The 21,135-nt window shown below is 51.0% G+C and overlaps 1 protein-coding gene across 4 annotated transcripts in view; it reads right to left on the bottom strand.

Moving 5' to 3' along the window:
- The window catches only part of LINGO1 (leucine rich repeat and Ig domain containing 1), a 154,881-nt gene that overhangs the window by 46,180 nt on the left and 87,566 nt on the right, over positions 1-21,135 (bottom strand). For 3 of the 4 annotated variants that reach the window (XM_032700316.1, XM_032700317.1, XM_032700315.1), the window contains 2 exons: positions 18,683-18,852; positions 13,991-14,076 (listed from right to left, as the gene is read on the bottom strand). The gene's annotated coding sequence lies outside the window, so the exon portion shown is untranslated. Of the gene's footprint in view, positions 1-12,060; positions 12,317-13,990; positions 14,077-18,682; positions 18,853-21,135 lie in introns of those variants that run through there. The other variant, XR_004359293.1, reaches the window with a different exon arrangement.

Genomic DNA, 21,135 nt, shown 5'->3' with positions numbered 1-21,135 from the left:
AACTTCTTTGCCCAAGTGCTGGGCACCCCCTCCTGACACGGCTTCCACCATTTGGCAAACCTCTCCTCTGCCATCTGCCTGAAGAACTCTCCAAAGGGCACAGAGCCTGCTAAATATAGCCAAGAAGCTCAGCAAACATTTTCAGTCAGTCTGAGAAGACTTCTCCCAAAGTTACATCTTCCCCACCCCATCTCCCTTGCCTGTGACGTCTCAGATATCCTTAAACCACCTCTGCGTTTTTCAGTCCCATTTCCTCTTCGGAGTCTTTCTCTTCCCTATTCCCTTCTCACTACCACTCTTCACCTCTACTTTTACAGTTGATTTCTCCTAACACTTCCCTTCACGCTTGGAGGAGGGCTCTAGATGATGCCAATGCTCCCTTCCCAGCCCACGGATCCCCAGATGCAGAGGGGGAGATCACACAGCCCGTGGGCTGACTCTGCATTTGCTGCTCCACGACCAACTTCTGCATGCAACACCCCTGCTCTCACCCGCTCTTGGCCATGGGGGGCCTTGCTGACAGCTCCCCCACACATGGGGGGCACACCATGTCTGTGTGGGTGACCCTCTCTCTGGTGACCCGCTGGCAGCCGGTGCCAGGCAAAAGGCTGATTTTTCCACTCCTGTGTGAAAATCCACTGCCTCAGTAGCCCACCTTCTGTCTGACATGGAGTACAGGCAGTTCCACAAGCCCCCACCCTCACATCTATTCACAGCTTAGCAGTACCTCACCCCTTTTTCCAGGAAGGCACGAGGCCAGCTGCCTCCTCTCCTGGCCCAATTTTAACCTTTCCCACTAAGAACAGGGACCAGAAACAGTATCCCTCATGGCACCACTGCAAAGAATGAGGAAACCTATTGTAGGGTTGGGCTGAACCACATTTACAGACTTCAGGCAGCTTGATCCCATCATATCTGTTCCTGGGAGAAGGAAGAGCCGTCTACTTGTGTTTTATCACGGCAAACAAACTAAGCACAGAGAAAAGACAAACAAGCACCCAGCATCCTGGGCATGGACAAGCTCAGCATGAAGACAGCCTTGCTGCTGTAGGGGGCTGTTAACAGCGTAGTTTCCTCCTTAGGAGAGTAGAGAAAGGGAAAAAAAACAGAGGGGAAAAAACCACATGAAAACAAACCCCCTTTAACAACAAATTCTCATGTTCAGTCAGATGTAAAAGACAGAAGAAGGGGGGGGGAGAGAGAGAGAGAGAGAGAGGGTGAGAGAGGAAAGGAGAGACAATAGAAGACAGATTACTATTTCCTCTTCAAATATTTATTTTCAGGTCTGCCTTGGAGTGCTGTTTATTGAGATATAGAGCCTTACTGTGCTGCAGCTCGTAAGCTCCTGCTGCACATGTTCACAGTACTGCACAGCTGGAGCCACTGGGAATTCCCATGAGCCCAGTGCCAGACCCCACAGAGGGCAGCTCTCCTTTGGGTCCCCTCACCCCCAGGCATCCCACCACACTCTCCAGTTCTCCATTCTGAGCCCAGCATCAGGCATCTGAGGACTTTACCTCCTCCAGGTGCTGTGCTGGACTCTACCTGGGACCTCAGAACACACAGTTCAGCTCCAATCCTTGCTTTCTGGCCAAGACACAAGACAGCCTTGGAGCTGGGGCCCTGAACAGCACTCCTAGATAATCTGAACTCCCTCAGTACTTGCCCCGGTGCCCTCAGGGCAGCAGAGGTGGCCTACATGGAGATGGGAGATTCTTCAGCCAGCTATGCAGGTAAGCTGAAAATAGTGACCAAGCAAGGTGGTAGGGAGCACCAGCCTGCTGGAAGTGACATATCTTGGAGGAGAGCCAGAGCTGACATCCTGATCACAGACAGCAATTAAGAAATTAAGCTGTCAGAGAGGCTTTTTGGGAGGGGTGAGTGTCTGTGGTTTGGTCAGATGCCAGAGCAGGTCAGTAACATTTGTCCTCCTCGCTGCAGAGATCCTCCTCCATCCCTGATCCCAGCACAGTGGCACAGCTCCCTCCTCCCAGCACCACACACCACAGAGGAGGCACAGTGGCACAGAGGGAGAACACTGGGACTCTGCAAGGCAGGGACAGCAGGGAGTGGGGTTGGACAGAAACTACCTGGAGAACTTAGACCTGGCAAAAGCATCTTCACCTGCCCCTGAACTACGACCCCTAGCTATAGCACATCCCTTCTGCAGGGAAGGATGGGAACCTTCAGCAATGCTCCTGGAGCAGATACCAGGGGCCATTCCCCATGTGTCCTGTGTCCTCTGGGCAAGAGAAATACTGGGGACAAGGACAGCCATGCCCAGGGTATGCTCCCATGGGCCACACAGTGCTGCATGTGGTGCATCCAGATCAGTCCTCGGAGTGAATAGCAAAAGCACACCATCCATTATCTGAACCACTGCCATCCTCCAAATGATGGAGTCTGTGGGTCATGGGAAAAGTCATTCACTCAGCTAGAATCCCTGATTATTCCCATCTCCTGCACAGCTCAGCTTCACATACCAGGTACCAGAAACCAGGACAGCCACAGAGCACCTGCTCTGCAACAAGCTCACAGGCTCTTGCTGGCCACTAAATTACATGTCTTGAAACCGAAAAAACTGTGTTTCCTTCTCTAAAAGACTGTGCTGGGAACCCCATGGAGAGAACCACGGTGTCACACACCTGAGTGGGATGGACTCACCCCCACACCTCTCCTGAAGCAGCACACACAGCTCTGGCACCGCAAGCACTGTGTCCTCCTCCCCACCTTGTCTCTCAGTGGTATTCCTCTTGCACCCTCCCACCCCAGCCTCATGTGCCCATGTGTGCACTTGCACGCCTGCAGCCACACACAGACAGCTTCCTCTCCGTGCTGGGCCTAAGAAATATTGATTTCTTTCCCCCCTGCAATATTTCGCTTGGCTGAGCAGATTTAGAATTGAAGAGTCAGACTCTGCCTAGAGACCAGAACCATATTTAATTCCACGGTTTAAGAAGCCCCGGAGCAGGTTATTCTTATTTTAAACTACCAGTGCATTTAAAAGCAAGTGACATTTCGGGGGATGGGGTGGGAGATGACTGGTGCCCTCTGCCTCGGTCTAGCCAGCACTGGGAAGAGATTTGCAGCTCCACTGCCACTGCACCCCTACAGCCCCATCAGCTGCTCTGCCCGCACTGGTGAGAGGTGGTGGCAAGCTCACCAGCAAAGCTCAGGAGACCTGCTTCCATGTCTTTCTAACCAAGGAGAAATGAGAGGAATAAGAGAAAGAGGAAAGGCAAGGTGTGAAAACCTCTGATGAAAATTGCTCAGTGCATTGAGGTTTTGGGGATTCATATTGCCTGTTCCTGTACCAGGCTCTGCTCATGGAGCCAAGCCCTCAGTAAGGAGCAATTTGCAGACAGAGAACAAAGACGTGGTGCCTTGGCCAGAGGATGATCTGTCACAGTGCCTGATCATGGAGCAGTGCTGCTGGAGGGCAGAGCTGTACACATCCACCTCCTAGAAAAGCTGCTGTAAGTCAGGACAACCACTGCTCTCCAGAGCTCTCAATAGCACAGCCTCAGCAGAAGTTTCCAGAGGAGGTGCAACAGATTTTTAAGGGAGAAGGGGGGAAATATGATAGCAAAGGCTTGTCCAAAATATCTGTGAACCTCTGCCAGGTCCAAGCAGATGGGCAGAGCATGTCTGCTACCCAACACAGCAGCAGAGAAAAGCCAAGTGTCCCCAGGATGAAGGGTCCAGCTCAACTGGATGGGGTCCAGGTGAGATAAGCCTTGACAAAAAAATGGGTGAAGGTGTGCTGGAAAACAGGAAAGGAAACACAGGTCCCTACACACTGCTCACCTCCCCATACCTAAGGGCTCACTGCATAGGTTTGGCTCCACTGCTGTCACCCTGCCCTGACTAAGGTGGTCTGAGCACACAAACATCCACTGTCCCCTCTGCCCTTATCTCCAGGTCCCTGCCATGCTCAGCCACCCAGTCATCCCCAGTGGCCCTGCAACATGCCCACAGAGTGACAGGCAAAGAGATGCTCTTCACAGCCTCTAAATAATGAAGATGAAGATACCAGCTGCCAGACACCTCAAGGGCGCTCTGGTACGTGTGTGTCCATGTGTACACACGTGTCACTGAACAGAAAGGCATTACTGACATGACTGAGTGCTGCTCCCTGGGCTCCCACCGTAGGCTGCAGCGAGCTCCTGGGGCTGCTCCTGCTCGTGCTGGGAAGGCAGAGAACCAGAGAGAGCCGTTCCTCTGGCTGTGAGACGAGCCTAGCAGGACTGTGGTTTGCACTCCTGGGAGCTACAATTCAGCAGGAGCCATGATTCACAGCAGGGCGAGCTGCGGGCTCCCAGGGGCCGGGCCTGAAGGCAGCGCTGGGGGCTGCGGTGGGGGCTCAGGACAGCTGTGGTGCAGGGAGATGGAGCACCAACCACAGCAGCCATGCATTAGCTCTCTGTGGTCAGCTGTGACACAACACGTCCTTAGCTGCGGCATTGTGTTTTGACTGAAGCAGACAGGCAGGAGAATGAAAATGGATCCTTTTATGTAAGCTCCCACACGCGCTGTAACAGCTTCTTGACATCTTTGCCCAGCTCTGCTCCTTGCTGGCGTTCATGTAGAGGGCAAGCTGAGATTGCAGAGGGATTGCAAACTGCTCCCAGCCCTGAAAGCATCCAGTTGGGCAGTGGGGTGACACCCCACAGGGAGACAAGCAGAGTGTGCCCTGCTCAGGAACATGACAAGAAGCCTGATAGCGTGGTTTGGATCTGGTGCTCAGCTGGCCAGTGCTAAAGGCTGTGGGTTATCAGTGCCACAGGGCTCCCCAACACAAAGGGGAGCTTGAACTCAAGGTCATCTACCTGGATAATACCAGGCACAGGCAGCTCCAGCAAGACTTGGTGACTTAAGTAAATAACAGGGCCAGGGCTGCTGTGAGTTTGGATCCAAGGAGGTCACATAGGCAGGCTGTGTAGTGACCCACCGTGCCTGGGGAAAGGTCTGAGTGAAGAGAAGACAGCCAAGACACAGAACAGGAGGAATGGAAGAGCACAATTAGCTGTGGTAAAAGCCAAGGCTGTGAAAGAACTTACCACTAGTGTAATTCTTACCGCAATTATTATTTTTTTATATTTTTGACAATTCAGTGAGAATTAGCTTAAGAGAAGAAAACATTTTCTGTTAAATGTTGGTGAATCTAAAACATAGACAAGCACAATGACATTTTGCTTTACACCTGGACATTTCCAAGGATTTACCTCGTTCTTTAAAACAAAAACTTTTCAACCAGAGTTTTCTTTCTAAAGGAAAGTAGCAATTACTTCATAGAGAAAACAGCACAATGAAACCCTGGGACGTTTTCCTTTTTTTTGGGTGTTTTTCAAACAAACAATTCATCAGAACAGAGGCAAGTCTGCAAATTCTCCCTGTGCTGTTGAAGGTGCACTTTTCTCAACAAGAGCCATCAGAACAAGAAGCAGATTCTGCAGTAGTGTGGCCAGCAGGATCAGGACAATGACTGTGCTCCTGCACTGGGCACTGGTGAGGCCACACCTAGAACCCTGGGTCCAGTTTTGGGCCCCTCACAACAAGAAAGACATTGAGGTGCTGGAACATGTTCAGAGAAGGGCAGCAGAGCTGGGGGAGCGTCTGGAGCACGTGTCTGATGAGGAGCAGCTGGCAGAGTGGGGGGGATTCAGCCTGAAAGGAGGCTCAGGGGGGACCTTATTCTCTCTACAACTACCTGACAGGAGGTTATGGACAGGTGGGGGTTGATAGGATGAGAATAAAGTTGTACCAGGGGATGTTTAGATTGGAAATCAGGGAAAATTTCTTGAGCTAAAAGGGTTGTCAGTCTGCCCAGGGAATTGGTGGAGTCATCGGGCCTGGAACTACTTAAAAGACACGTAGATGTGGCACTTGGGGACATGGTTTAGTGGTGGGCTTGGCAGTGCTGGGTTAGTGGTTGGACTCGATCTTAGAGGTATTTTCCAGCCTAAACAATTCTATATCTTGTCTTGATCTGCTGAGGCCGGCTGATGTCACCAGAGCTTTGGCACATGGGCACAGCTGGGGTACCCCTCCTCCATTCCCAATCCACCCAGAGGACCAGCACAGGCAATAAATACCCATAATGAAACAGCTTTAAAGAACAAAGAGTATATAAGGGCAAAGTTGGAATGAATTAAAAGTAAATATGTAAAAATAACAAAAAACCGTTGCAATTAACTAAACTGTTAAACGAATAAAAAGGTATTAAATAAAGTTTCCCGAATGTCAAGTTGACACAGTTTTTTTTACGTTCAGGCAAGGAAATGAGTCCCTTGAGTAAATCTCCCCACTCCAGGGCTGGGCATTAAGGGCGTTCTGGTGGAAGCTGCAGGCCAAGGTCCCTTTGATCTGGGCTGCTGGATGCAGCGCACATCTCCCAGCCCTGGCTGCCCCACTCCTGCATCCGCACCACGGGGATGGCACAGCAGGGCCAAAGCCTGGGCTCTTTGCAGAGAGGAGAGCTGAGCCTCTCCAGCACCATCCAAATGCCACCAGTGGGTCTTTTTATCAGGGTGCCTTTGCATCCTGCCTTGCCATCTCTCCTCCAAGTACGGCAAAGCAGCGGAGCTGCTCCCGTCACACCTCCACTTTCACCTCTCCCACAGGCACCAGCAGCAATTTTCCCTCTCTGGGGAAAGCGGCTTCCTTAAGTAGCATGTTACCTGTCACAGGCTCTTCCCTCAGCGCCTCCTGAAGCAAGTGAAACCTTTCTTTTTGGGAACGAGGGGAATGCTCCCTCCTGTGGCAAACAATGCCAGCCCTGCTCCCCAGTATGAGGACCCCCAAAGGGGGCCTGGCGCTCTCACTCCCCAGACCTACAGAGCAAACATCCAGCTGCTCAGAAGCACCAGGCAGGCCGGTGACAATATTTCATGCCTGCAAGGTCATTTATGGGAGATAACTATGGATCCAGAGATGTGTATTGTACGTATTTCTGGAATTCTCTTGCGCTTTGTAATAAATATATAACCCACGAACTTAACCAGTGCGGTACCAACAAACCTATCAAAGGAAGCAATTTATCTCAGACAATTGCCTGAACTGCCTCCGACGTCGCTGTCTCGCCACCGACAGTAAGAGTCTCTTAAGCGTCCTGAAATTGTAGTGCGAGCTCCCCAGTGCTCTCACCTCCACCTTCCCTCCTCTCCCTCGAGCTCCTTCGCGTGTTTCTCCAGCAAAACACTCTCTTACGCAAATAAACAGACAGGGAGGCACAAAAGGCATTTTGCCTAGGATTTCAGCACAGCCACGTATTTCTCATTCAAATATTCAGCTGTATCCTTCAGAGATCAAAAGCACAGCACCGCAACGAGGCGAAGCACGAACATCCCAAGCCAATAGCTCAAACTTCCCTTTCATTCCTGTTCTGTCTGAGAAAGCAGATGAGAAATCCATCACCCCCACCACAGTGGCTTCCAGGTGTCACAGACCCAGGATCCCTGTGTGCACAGGTACAGCTCTGTCACATCACCCATCTCCACACCGAGCCCTGCTCTGCCAGAGACTACATTAATGGCCATTAAAGCCTTTATGAGTGATGCCTGTACAACCACCAGGTGATCCAGATGCTGTGAGGTCACCAGAGAGGTGCAAGCTGCGGCTGGCACATCCTAGACCAACTAGAGAAAGCCTGCTGCTCCCAGAAACCTGGAGTGGGGTCTGGCCCAAGGAACGGTCACCACATGCTCCACCAGTGCTCCACCAGCACTCAGAGAAGCCACGGCTCACTACACAGGCAGGAAGAAGGTGCAGCCACGCTGCTTCTCTGGTGAGCAGCATCCTCCAGTGCTGGAGCATCCCTGCCACTTTCACACATTGGAGCTATATAGGGAGGATGAATGGATGAAGCAGTGCAACCCTGCCCCAGAACACATCCACAAGCCCCCCCCTGCACCCCTATGCTTCAGCCAGAGACCACATCTGCCAGCCTGTACTGCACCACAGGCTCAGGTTTGTTAAGAGGGACCAGCTTTCCTGCATAGCCACCTCCATGACTCCAGCCCTCCTTCCACCCCAAACAGCCTTCCCCCACGGGGACGTGCTGGGGCAACAGGGCTGAGCCCCAACAGCTGTCTGGTCCTCTCCCCACCTCAGTGAGGACAGCGCTCAGCAGGATCCATGGGCTTTGGCACATTTACTGTATAATATATGAACTCATACCAGTTTTATAAGCCCCTTCTGGCTCAAATCACATTGTAATTCTGAACAGTCTTAAACTCATTTAAATCCTAATAAAAACACTGCCCTGCATTTGCATTTGCTGCTCGTGTGTCCCTGCAGCTCCTGTGGAATTGATAATGCTTGGGATGCTGCACACTGGAAACCATCCCTCACAGGAGTGGTCTGGATGCACACTTAATAGGACAATTGAAAACACAGATGCAGGAAACGGACCTCCAGACTGACCCAGGATAATTCACAGAGCAATTGCACGTCAGAGCTTTCACACAGGAGAGCAGCAGCACCAGTGCTGAAACCTCTGCCCCACCTCCTCCGGGATCCCAGAGGAGATCCAGGCCAGGCACAAGGCACCTGCAGAGAGCATCTCAAGGGGGTTTAAAAGAGAATGGGGAATGACTAATTAAGAGCCAGCAAACAACAAGGTTGGGTGCTGTGGGAAGCTCTTGCATAAACGGCACAGGTGCCCTGGGGCAGGCAGGGACAGACTCGAGCACCTGCCCTGCTTTCCCACGTATCTTGGTGTGCTGGTGACATGGAGGGGTTGCTGCCACAGCTTGGAGGCCGCGGGGAAGGCACTGGGACTGCATCTCAGTGCATCCTCCACCCCTAGAGGCCACTTGCACGAAGTTCCAGTCTTGCCCTTCCCTCCCAAATGCTGACAAGCAGGATGTGCTCCAGCTGTGCCAGAGGATGCAGCAAGGGGCTGGCTGATGGTGGACCCAAGAGCCCCAGCTCCCAATTACCAAGCTCATACAGCTCTCCCACCCCACCACAGGCATAGCAGGCCCTGCTCATGGTCTCCCTTCCCCAGCTCTGCTGCCCCACTGCTCCCTGCAGTATCCGTGCACCCCCTTCACAGCCTCTTGCCTCTCCTCCAGGTTCAGCCCTGCCCCATTCGCATCCCTCCACCCCACTCACCCTCCTTGGCACTTGTCCAGCGCTTTATGCCTGGTTGGTTTTGGTGATGACATTAATAGGCTCCCCTGAAACACTGAGATTATGAGCTATACCCTTCCAGCTACAGAAATACTAATTATTACTGAGATAAATGGAAATATCAATAATGAAAGTCAATATTATTGCCTTCTTTGTTCCTGTTTGTTTTATTTGCAGATGAAAGGACCACTCAGGCCATCTCCCCAGGATGTGGCCAGGAGCTGGAACAGCTCCTCTTGGCAGGCTCATCCAGAGCTGTGCTACGATAAGAAATCATACTGCACACATGCTTGCAAAGGGCTCTCTAAATCAGCAGCTCTCCAAAGCAGGCATTGTCTTTGATTGATTCATAAAACTGGAGCTGCCTCCATTCCCCACTCCAGAACCAGGCGAGGGAGGATCTAGGGGAGGGGAAAGGTGTAGTGTGGGTGGAAGTGATTAATTGTGGAACATGGCACAGCACTGGGAACGCTCCACAGCTTGGCTGGGTTCGATGCTCACGCCTTCATCCTCCTCACCCAGTGGTTTACCCACTGAGATGGGAACCAAGGACCCCTCACAGGCTCTGACAGGGATTCCTGGGCAAGTCCCACGGCCCTGCTGTGGCAGGGTGAGCACTTACAACATCAACATTGCCTCCATCAGCAAGTCTGCTCCCTCTGCGTGCTCTGAGTCAGCCTTGCTGATTTTGGTGACAAGAGACCTTTTTTATTAAGCCCTATTAGCCTCGCAGAGCTAACAGAGCTGAGAGCGAGCGAATGAGTTGCTAATTTTGGATTGTGTTTAACAGCCTTGGGAGAGACTTCCTGGAGCAGCCCCTCTCTACAGGCAAGACATGGGCTTCCCATGGCCCTGACCCACCACTGGATTCCCCACAGCCATGGGAGGCAGGACAGAGGCAGGAGGGGGCTGTGGGGTGCACCAGGGACATTTTTATTGTTCTGAGTACACCCTAATACATCACTAAATTGCCTCCATTCCCTTCCAAGCCCTCAGTCCACCACTAGTTCCCATTCATGGGAACAAGCCAGCCCTCTGACTCCCAACTCACCCATCTCCAAGCATCAATGCAGGGATCACCTCCCAGCCCCTCTGTGCTAAGCAGGACAAACACTCCTGCTGCCTCTCTCCAAGTGCAATGAGACCAGGAGAACTGGAAGCCTTGCAGGAGTAATTATAACAGTTTTAAAAAAGGCAGTCAGCCCATCCTGAGTATTTCACGGACTGTAATTTTTTTCAAAAAAAGCTTTTTTTTAAAGCCCCTCCCTGCCCCTTGGTGCATGTCAGGGTGCAATTAAGCAGAAAGTATCAGTGCATAAACCTAAAGAAACAAACTGCCACGCACACCCAGCTCTGCTCTCCCTTCTTCCCTGTTGTTAACATTGATGTGACATCCCAAAGCTGTGTGTGCATGGTACAATCTCCCATCCTAAGATGGGGAAGAGCTGGCTCAACTGCTAGAAAACCTCAAAAGCCTCCCCATCTCACTAACACAGTGCCCAGGTTCCTGTGACAAATAGTCCCTGATGGCCCCCACCAAAGCTCACAGGTACTGAAAGGCCCAGAACATCAAGGCACCCCTCATGAGATCCCACCACTTGACTCTGCAGAGCTGCTGGACCATGGTGGTGGCTTCCAGGTTTGCCCCACAGGCCAGCAGATGCACTCGTGGTGCCACCCTTGGGTGGCACAGCCTGGTTCCCTGCCTGGCTTGGTAGTCATTTGCACAATTAATATTTTTAACAATTAATATTTTTAAAACTAAAAATCTCTTAGTAGTTTTGTCAGCCCTCAGAGTGAGATGTTTGGAAAGAAACCTGGTTTAATCCAGAGAGCCAGGTAGAAACCAGGTAAGGCATGGAATAGAAATTTAGGGCTTTTACTTGGCAATGCTGAGGTGAAGAAAGCAGCCTTCTAAAGGAGGCCACGGACACCTCTCCCTCTGGGACATTCCTTCCTCCAGCCTGGTTCTTTCTCAGCTCTTCCAGCCACCCTGTTTAACCACAGCATTTGGGCCAGCTGAAGACAAGAGTGGCCCTGGAGTCCCCACTGTCCCTCACACCTTTCCTGGGGACAGCCCCAACACTGCTGACACCCCTACAGGAGACCTCCCCTCCTGGGAATACCAGCCTTTTGAAGTAACCTTGATGCTGAAAATTGGCTTTTCAATAGTGAAAATCCAAGACACTCCACAGGGTCTTAGTGGAAACCCTTCTGCAAGTTTCTGTCCACATCATTAGAGCTAACAACACGGGAGAGGGCAGGGAAGATTTTTGTGGAGAGCTTATGGCACACGCATTCAGAGAGGAAGAGAAACATCCCTCAGAAACCACAGCAGTTCAAAGACCTGCTCAGTTTAAACACTGAAAATTCATGCTTTAAAAATCCACTCAGGCTCAGCCCTGCCTCAGAACTAAATAAAGCCTCTGACCACATCATCCAGCCCCAAGGTTTGCAGGCTCCTTGGGGAGAGGGCTTATGTGCCTACTGGATGCTCAGGCTGAGATCCCTGCTCCCAGCAGCACATCATGCTTCCCTCCAAGACATGTATAGAGCCTTGGGAAGGCAGGGGAGAAACAGAGAGGATAAACAGGCCCTGGAGAGGGTGGGAACCTGCCTTTTCTCCCTGGAGCCTGGTGCTTCAGTAAGCACTGTGAGGTATTTGTGTAAGTTCCTCGTGTTCTGGCCTTCTAAATAAACTTTGGAATTCTTTCCACTGCCTTGGCATTTCTGGGGATACCTGCATATCTTACTTTACACTACTCCATTATCCTAAATTCCCTAGGAAATAACTTCTCCTTTTCTCAAAGGAAAAAGCAGAAGAAAAAACCCAAACCGCCTCATTTTCCAAATACTGTTCTTAGGAAAAATCTTCAGTTTTTGCAAATAGCACTCTGGAAGAAAATGCACGAATCCAAACACGGACCAGATGGCTCTCAGTACTTGTATTTTCAGGGAGGACTTTAACCAGCAGGATCATTTCCCAGCAGAATTTTGGTTTAATAAAAGATCGCTAAGAATAAACGCTCTTCAGGGCTTGCTGTTGAAAAGGTGTTTTGACAGAAAACTGCTATTTCCATGGTCTCTCCACTTGCTCTGTCAGCCCTGGCACAGTGGGAGCTCCTCTGACCAAGCATCCTTCACACACAGCTTTTCCCATAGTCCAGTCCACACAGAGCACCTGTGGGAGCAGGGAGAGACGGGTGTCTGGGCTCATTCCTGCTTATTATAAAATGGGAAACAGCAACAAGAAGCTAGAAATACCTCTCTGTGAGGCTGGAAATGCCTCCCCACAGGCTCCTCTCACGTAGGAACGGGAGGCAAGGTAAGGACAGGTCCCTTTTTTTGCATGCATCAGGTTGAGCCTATGCAGCCTGCTCTTTCCTTTGAGCAAAGAACACAACATAAAAGGGAAATTATGTATCTGAGTGTGAAAGACACTTCTGGCTCACTGTTTTGATTCCCTTTTCTCTGGACCAGGTTTGGGACACTGCCTCTGGGCAGTCCCAAGTGAGCCCCTGCACTCTCCCCCAGGTAGAAGGGTTGGTCCCAGTGGCACCACTCCTGCTGAGCAGAGATCCCAGCACACTCCATCTCCTACCACCTTGGACAGGATCCAGTTTCAGCAATTCCTCCATCAGCTCCATCATATAGAATCATAGAATCAACCAGGTTGGAAAAGACCTCCAAGATCATCAAGTCCAACCCTTGATCCAACCCCACTGTGGTTCCCAGCCCATGGCACTGATGCCACATCCAGTCTCACCTTAAACATCTCCAGGGAGGATGAATCCACCCCCTCCCTGGGCAGCCCATTCCAGTGTCTGATCACTCTCTCTGTAAAAAATTTCTTCCTAATGTCCAGCCTAAACCTCCCTGGCACAGTTTAAGACCGTGCTCTCTTGCCCTACTGCTGGTTCCTGGGAGAAGAGACCAACCCCCATCCGGCTACACCCTCCTGTCAGGGAGTTGTAGAGAGTGAGGAGGTCTCCCCTGAGCCTCCTCTTCTCCAGGCTGGACAACCCCAGCTCCCTCAGCCTCTCCTCACAGGACTTGCGCTGGAGATGCTTGAATCATCCTGATTTTTTTTTTTTTTTAATTAGGAAACCAAATTCTGCTCTTCACTGAGAGATCCTTTTTATTCTCTCTCAAGGACTGACACGCTGGGAAATTGCCTCAACCCAGTCAGCTCTGATGTTTGCTGTCTCACGCATCGCCTGCATCGAGCTCCCAGATTTCAGGTGAGGATGTGGATGTACAGCACAAGCCAAAACCTGCTCCTGTCTCTTTTAACTGTCCCGGCAAGAGCACTGGGAAGAGGCTGAGCCGGTGGAGAGCACGCAGGAGCTGTGCAACAGTAATAGAGACATCCCCAAAACCATCACTTTTTGGGAATCCTCTGGCCTGCCCTCTCCTGGAAGATGAAACCACTCCTGCCCAGCATCCCCAAGCAGCATCTGACTGTCCATGCTGGATCACTCCATGAGAGCAGTGTTTGCCTCTCACCGATGTAACACGAGTTGGAGCAAACCCACCTAAGCAGAGCCACATGATCCCATCACAAAACCCTTTCTCAAAAGTACCACCATTCAAATAATAATTTTAGATACCTCTCCCCCCAGTAATACACTCCCCTGTACAGGCATGATGGATTGAACATTTCTTGCTTGCCCCAGATACCACCCGAAAGCAGCATTGCCTTACTCCCAGGAGGGCTGGGAAGCAACTCTGGACTAAGAGGGAGGGAAAGGGCATATTTACCACACACCAATGAATCCAGTCCAGTCCTGGATTCAGCATGACAGAGTGTCATGCCCAGTAATACACCAACACACCAAGCTTGTGTGTCACCTACCTGGGTCAGATGAAGGCAGGATGCTGGGGGATCGGATGCCAGGGGCACACTGGGCTTTGGCCTCTCCTCTGCTTTCCACTCATGCACTGTAGGAGAAATGATACCAAAATCAGGGCTTTAAACCTGGCATTTGAGAGATGAGCAGGAGAGAAATTAAAAAGCTGTGAATGCTTTTCCCCTCTCCCTCCCAAAACTGAGCTCAGGCGAGCTTAATCTTCATCTGAGCTGATATTTAAAAGTTATAAATCAGGCTGCAACAGACAGAAAAACACAACTACCAAAATTCAATAGTCCTGCTGCTGAAAGGCCCAAAATGAACTGTTTAACAGAGCCATTTTCCCACAGAAATAGAGCAGGTCTGTACTTAGTAGAGCATTGATCTGCTGACAGCTACCAGGACAGATTTGGGCCAGAGCACTTGGGAATTGTTTGCAGTGATCTCTCAAGAAGCACATGCATGCAAAGCCCCTTGGAAAAACACTGTTTTAAGACCATGCTGTAGCTGCCTATGAGGTCAGATAGCACTCACTGCCTGACACAGGCTTGCACTGCCCTCCATAAGTCTACCTAGGCAGCTCAGTCCCTGGCTGCATCCCTGTATCCCAACCAAATGCTTCACACAGGACAGGAAGTGCAAAACATCACCAAAATGGAGAGCTGCAAAAGGGTCTCACAGCTCAGGACCCCAGCAATGAGGCACGAGGCTCTGACTGGGGGACACTGCATCCCAGAGACCCAGGGGTTTTGAGGGTTCTCCCATAGATGTTCTGGGATTTGGAGATGCTGTGCTACAGCCAGAATCAGCCCAAAACACTGCCCAGAGCAAAGCACTGTCACAACTCCCTGGGGGCAACAGGTTGGGCCTTGAGAGATGCCAGGACCTTTGGTCCAGCCACGGGGTGCAGGGGCTGCCAGCACCAGAGTGCCCAAAGTGACCTCAGGCTCACCTCCCCACTGCTGCCACAGCCAAGGGACGTGCTGGGAAGGGGTGAGTACAGGTACCACAGCTGCAACTCTCCTGCCAGGTGTGGAAAGAAGTGTCCCTCAGTCACCTCCTCTGCTGCCAGAAACCATTTCCCATCACAATTTTTGCTGTTTCAGGAGATGAGGTCAAAGCAGGGGGATGTACTCCTCCTTTCTGAGAATAAAAAGTAGTTTCTCTGAAGCCTGAGTAGATCCACAAGCCAGGGGCACAGAGGAGCCTCAGGAGGCTCCTCCACTGCTGGAGGAGCTCCAGTCCCACATGGGACTCTGTCTGCCCTTCCCAGCACAGGGACACAGCTTTGGACTGGCCAGGAGCCTCTTGTCTACCCACTAGCTTTCCTGAAGCAGTTACCACCCAAAATAACCCAAGAAAAGCAAAAGCATCTCATTTCCAGAGGTGTTGAGTGCCCTTGGCACTCATTGGCTTCAAACCCAGACACTCCCTGCCCCAGCCCTTGGCTAATTCTCACCATAACAGGGTACCCACAGCAGCAGCAGCAGCAGCAGAGAAGCTGATGACTTGGCAGACACATGGGACAGAGAGGGCACAGGTAAGGAGTGACCACCCCTCATGCACATAACTCCTGCAGAGACAGGATCTATAACACCAATTAATGGTTCATTGGGGTTTTTTGGGAGGGGGGTTATTCCTGTTGTTGACTACATCCCCTTATTAACTCACACATTAGCAGATCTCACAGTGACCCCCAAAGCTACCCAAAATAAACCTGTGTCAAAAATAGGAGCACACCAATGCCTCTGCTTTTGGGGAACAGAACCTGCCCAATCATGCTTCAAAGGACATCTGAAGTCTGAACATTGCTCAAGAGCCTGCAGAAAGCATTGGAAAAATGGGAAATTACTTATTTGGTTTACTTTTTGCATCCACACATCACGTATTTTTAAAAGACTAAAAACATGTTTATGAGTTTAACATATTTAAATGGATCAAAATCTGTTCAGCAAGGAAGGAAAACAACTCTCCCACCGAAAACTTCTTGTGGGCTGGGACCTGCTTTTCAATCTTCCACCTACAGCAAGGATTTCAAATCCCTTTTTAAACTGAAAGGCTGCTAGTGGGGGCAGATCTGGGAGAGGACCTGGTGGGGAGCTCTGGCACCGCTCTCCTCCATCATTGCCACAAGCATCCCTTACCTAGAGTCACTCAGGGACACCTGGGCCAGGGGTCAACTGGGAACAGGGCATCTGTGCGTGGGGAGAGCACCCAGAGAAGATAAAACGAGAAGCTTTCCTTCCTCCTCCTCCTCCATCAGCAGCTTTCCATGAGGAGGATCAATGCAGCCCACTGTAACTGCACCGTTGTTCCATTTTTAATTAATGAAAGAAAAAACTAATCATTGAATTAAACTTCTCATTACTCCAGCTGAATACCCACTAAGTAAATTTAATTACTGTATGAATTGGGTTTCTCCCTGCCTGTTTCATTAGCTACTGATAAAGATGGAGGGAGGGGGCAAGAGAGGGAGAAATGAAAACAGAGAAAGAGAACGGAAGATGGGAATACTAAATGCAAACCCAGAAGTCCATGATTCAGGAGGCTTTGGGGGCTTCCAGTAAGGGCCTGGGGAGAGACCCTCCCACACCAGGCTGGAGGGATTTCCTGTGGGATAAAACCATAGGGACAAGGTCCTACCACCCTCTCCAGCATTACCAGCCATGGCCACCTGTAAAACAGCCAACAGAGGTTTGGGCACAACCATCTCCCCTCCAAACAAGGGCAGACATCGATTTCAGATCCTCACCAACCCCTGATCCCTTCTGATCTCACGTACCTCTGAACAGCTGATTTTTTCCTCTGCAACAAAGGCAACAGCCCTACAATGCTTCAGCAGGGAGCCAGTGCTGACAGAAGCATGGGACCACACGAAAGCAGATATCAAACACCTGCTGTCCCACCACGCTCCCAGACACCTGCCTGGAACGCTGTGTTTGAAGCCTTCCTGCTGGAGTGGGAGTCCTGCATGCCCATGCTGCAGGAGCCAGGGTGTGCCAGCAGCGTGCTCCTCCTCGGAATTTGGTGGAGGATGCCTTCCTGCAGCCCCCTGTGTTGTGCTGCACAGATTGTTTATGGCATGATTTTGGGGTTCTCCTACGGTGACTTAGCCCTCCACTCCTCCTTCCTGACAAAGGGCATGAAGCATCACAGGGCAGGTACAGCCCCACGCCAGCGAGTCCAGCAGCCCCCACTAAACACACCTCCCTTTCAACACATGCCTCCGCATGCGGCAGTTCTGTGTGACTGGATAAGGTCACATCTGGGACAGACTGGGGGTGGAGAGGGTGTAGCAAATGAAAAGCACAGCTTCTTTCTCTAATTAGGTAGTTTCAGCTGAGCTGTGTGGTGGAAGGGCTACCCCGGCGCTCACAGTGATGGGATTTGGCAAGGGTGGTCAGATCATCTCCTCTTTGCCATTCAGGGGCCAAGAGGAGCCTATGCAGCTTCTTCTGCAGCCCCAGAGGAGGGCCTTGCTCACTACAAGGTGCTTTCCCTCTGCACTGGCAGCTTGTGCCCCTCACAGTGCCCCACTGCTGCTCTTCTGCAAGTCGTGGTGCTTCAGGGAGGTGGGGTTCTCCCTCATTCCCATCACTTCACTACATCTGACCCCAAACCAAGCTGACACATCTGAGCTCATCCCTTCATGCTCTGGCCACACAAACCACCCTTGCCCCTTGCTTCCCCAGTCCTTTCCCCTGCTCTCCTCCCTCCCCAGGGTGGTTCCTCCTGTGCAGAGAGCTGAAAAACCTTCTGGGCAGACCAGAAGCTCCCTTCAGTATCACATTTACCTCCTCAAGATGGACTTTCTCAAACACCAGGTGGAGAAAACAGATAACAGGCACAGATGCTGCTCTGCAGGGAGAAAATGGCACTGGGTGAGAGCTGCCACGCACCTCTGGCACCCAGCAGCATGCCTAGAAACCAGTGGCCACCACCACAGCCCTGGGAGGAGCCAGGTGGGCTCAGTGCAGCAGGCTCTCCTCTCCAGAACAAGCTTTCTGGCATAGCTAAAATTAGTTCCCACAGTCTCCTGCCATCACCAAAGTCATCAGTACAACATGTTCTGCCACCATGAGCTCTTCCCAAGCTCCCACTCAAAACCCCCCAACACTGTGTAGTATGTCCCCCACAGCTCCCACATGCTTGTCTTTTGTTTCGGTGGCCAAACTGAGCAAAGAAAGTAATGCAGGGTGACCAAAGTAATTTTTTTTTTTCTTTGCCAAATTTTGAAGCCCCAGTAATAATCTGGGGCTGAATGAAACATTTTGTTTGGGCTGAAGTGTAGCTTTAATTTTGTTTGTAGGTGGCTTCCCCCCCACGCTGAAAAAAAAAAAAAAAAAAAACCTAGAAAAAATTCAAACTGAAATGTCATCTCGAAACAGATGGCTGAAAGGTTTCATTTTGAAAATGTCAAAAAAAAAAAAAATCAAACTTTTCAGTGTTTCACTTTTTTTTTTTCCTCAGCCAAAGCCACTTGCTAAATACAACCTGAATTTGTGAGCCGAGCCTGTTGACTGAAACCTGAATTTTTTGGTGCAGAAGCTGTTCCTTCAGAGCCTGTGTGTGGACCCCATGCTGTGACCCCACTGCAGCCAGGGATTGCACGTGGAGCTAATGGGAACACAAACTTGGAGCACGCCCTTCTCCAGTGAAGTGTCCTGGGGAAGGAAAGCCAAAGCCCAGGGACTTACCGTGGCAGCAGAGCTCTGCAGCTTCCTTCGGGGTGCTGGAGAGGCGTCCCGGTCAGCGGGGGCAGAGGGGGGTGCTGTGGCCCCGGGTGGGAAGGACAGAGTGGTCCTGCCTGTCTCATGGGACCCAACACGAGCAGGGGGGCACCTGGCTCAGCCTCAGACACACAGCCCTGCAAGACAGGAGGAGAGGGACGGTGTGAAGAGGTGCTGAGTGACTTCTGAGATCATCTCCAGAAAGGATTGCTCACTCTCACCCACGGCCATGGATCATTGCAGCCAGCCCAGCCCATGGCAGAATGGACAGGCAGCCATCCAGGAACCATCCCTTGCTCCAGGAGGGGTGATGTTCATCCCAGAGCCGGTCAAAACCAGATCCCAGGGATGAGGTCTAACCACCAGCTGGGAACTCATCGGACCTTACTGACAGCAAATCCCACAGCCTTTCTCCCATGCCCTGAGGAGGGGAATGGTCCTAGGTGCCAGACCCCACCACTGTCAGGACCACTGCCAGTAACTCCATCCCCACACAAAGGTGCCAAGGTGACAACGTGATGCTGGAGGGCAACAAGCCCGCTGAACCACACCCACAAGGCTCCCACTTCCAGCAAGCAGGAATCAGGTTTTGACTGCCAAGTTCACAGTCTAAGAGTTTTCAAGCACAAGCAAATTCCAGCAGCTCTAAATTCTGCCTTGAATTTGGGGCCTCGACACACAGGAAGGGAATGGAAATATTTTAAACGTGCTTTACATTTGCTATTGATTCCCAAAGAGTGACAGGATTCTCAGGTCACACTGGCATAAGCAAAGGAGGCCAGATTCAGGTGTGTACTCTCAAAAAAAACACCCCCAAACTTTAATCCAACACAAAATCACAGTTGTAAAATCTAGTTTATGATCCACACACAGGAAGCTGGGTAAGGAAATCCCACGCCACAAAGCCTTATGAAAGCAGGAGTTGACATCTAGACCCAAAATCCAACAGTCAGGTACAGAGTTCAGGGTAGAAACTTGTAGGTTCATTTTCTTTTCCCTTTCACCTCTAGTTCAGCTCGGGGACAGCAGCACAGAGATGCAGCAGGACCACCACTCTTCCACTATGATCACAAACCACAAAATGCCGAGGCTGGAGTCAGAAAACCTGTTTGTGTGAGATCACAAGCCCAATTGCTCGCTGAAAGAGGATTAGATGAAGCTTAGACTAAGCATCTCAACAGTATCAACCCGTAAGAAGATGCTCAGCCGTTTCCACTGCTAAGGTAACGTGCAGACGGATTTATCCACTGAGAGAGAAAATCTTACTTCTGAGGACCTTCCTCACCATGGGGAGGGGTATTTTCTGGGTCCTTAGCTCCATGTCCACAGGGGGCAGGAGCCTGCCGGATGGACTCACATGGAACAAGAGGCAGACTGGCTCCAAACTCAAACCTCCTCCCAGGTTCAGGGGGCGGCAATCGGAAATTAAGCCCATCTGTTCCTAAAAACACTGCGCTAGCAGAGAGGTGAGGACGCCGAAAATCTGAGCTCCAAAGAAATTAAAAGCATAAAGAGACAGAGCTGCCTGTCAGGGGAGGGAGGCTCTGACTCAGACTCACCACTGCAATGAGTTTGGAGATCTCAGCCCAGACCTCAGCTAAATCTCTTGAGCAAGAAAGGTGCTGCAGCACCACGTGGGTCCCCCTGCACTAGCCTACCCTGGCAAAGGGTGAGATGAGGCAGCTGGGGAGCCCCAAACCTCATGGATAAACTGCAGACAAGGGAAGATAAGATTGTATATCGGGAAGAAATTCTTCCCTGTGGAGGTGGTGAGGCCCTGGCACAGGTTGCCCAGAGAAGCTGTGGCTGCCCCATCCCTGGAAATGTCCAAGGCCAGGTTGGATGGGGCTTGAAGCAACCCGGGAGAGTGGAAGTTCCAACCCTCACAGCAGGGGTTGCAACGAGATGTTCTTGAAAGTCCCAAAACATTCTGTGATTCTATGAAGGGAAACTGAGGCAGGCCAGGAGTGTGAGGAGCTACCACAGCCAAACTCACCAGCAGTGATCCCAGCCTGGCAAACTGGCCTTGTCACGTGGAACAGGCACAAAAGAGTATTAAGTGATCAGTCAGCATCAAAGCAGTCAGTTTTCATGTATTTAAAAGTAACATTTCCTTTTTTCCCCCCTCCAAGCCCACTTGCCATTTTAAGAGTCTCCTCATTTCTTTTCTACCCAGTCTAAACCAACTCTGCTGTCAAGCCCAAATGTTCACTTTGCATTTCTGCCACATTCACTCAAACAATTTCAAACCAAATCTCCACATTTTCCCCTTCTCCCTTGAAGGAATGATGCTAAACCAGGAAATCAATCTTTTGCCCAGTCCTGCTAAAAGCCAGGACAGCAGGGTGTTGGCTGGGAGCAGAGGCATGAGAAGTAGCAGCCAGGTGGGATTCAAAAGTGCTGCCTCCAAAGAACCTCTT

The sequence above is a fragment of the Chiroxiphia lanceolata genome, chromosome 12 (assembly GCF_009829145.1).
Source record: "Chiroxiphia lanceolata isolate bChiLan1 chromosome 12, bChiLan1.pri, whole genome shotgun sequence".
Lineage (NCBI taxonomy): Eukaryota > Metazoa > Chordata > Aves > Passeriformes > Pipridae > Chiroxiphia > Chiroxiphia lanceolata.
This window is presented reverse-complemented; position numbering and strand designations above follow the sequence as displayed.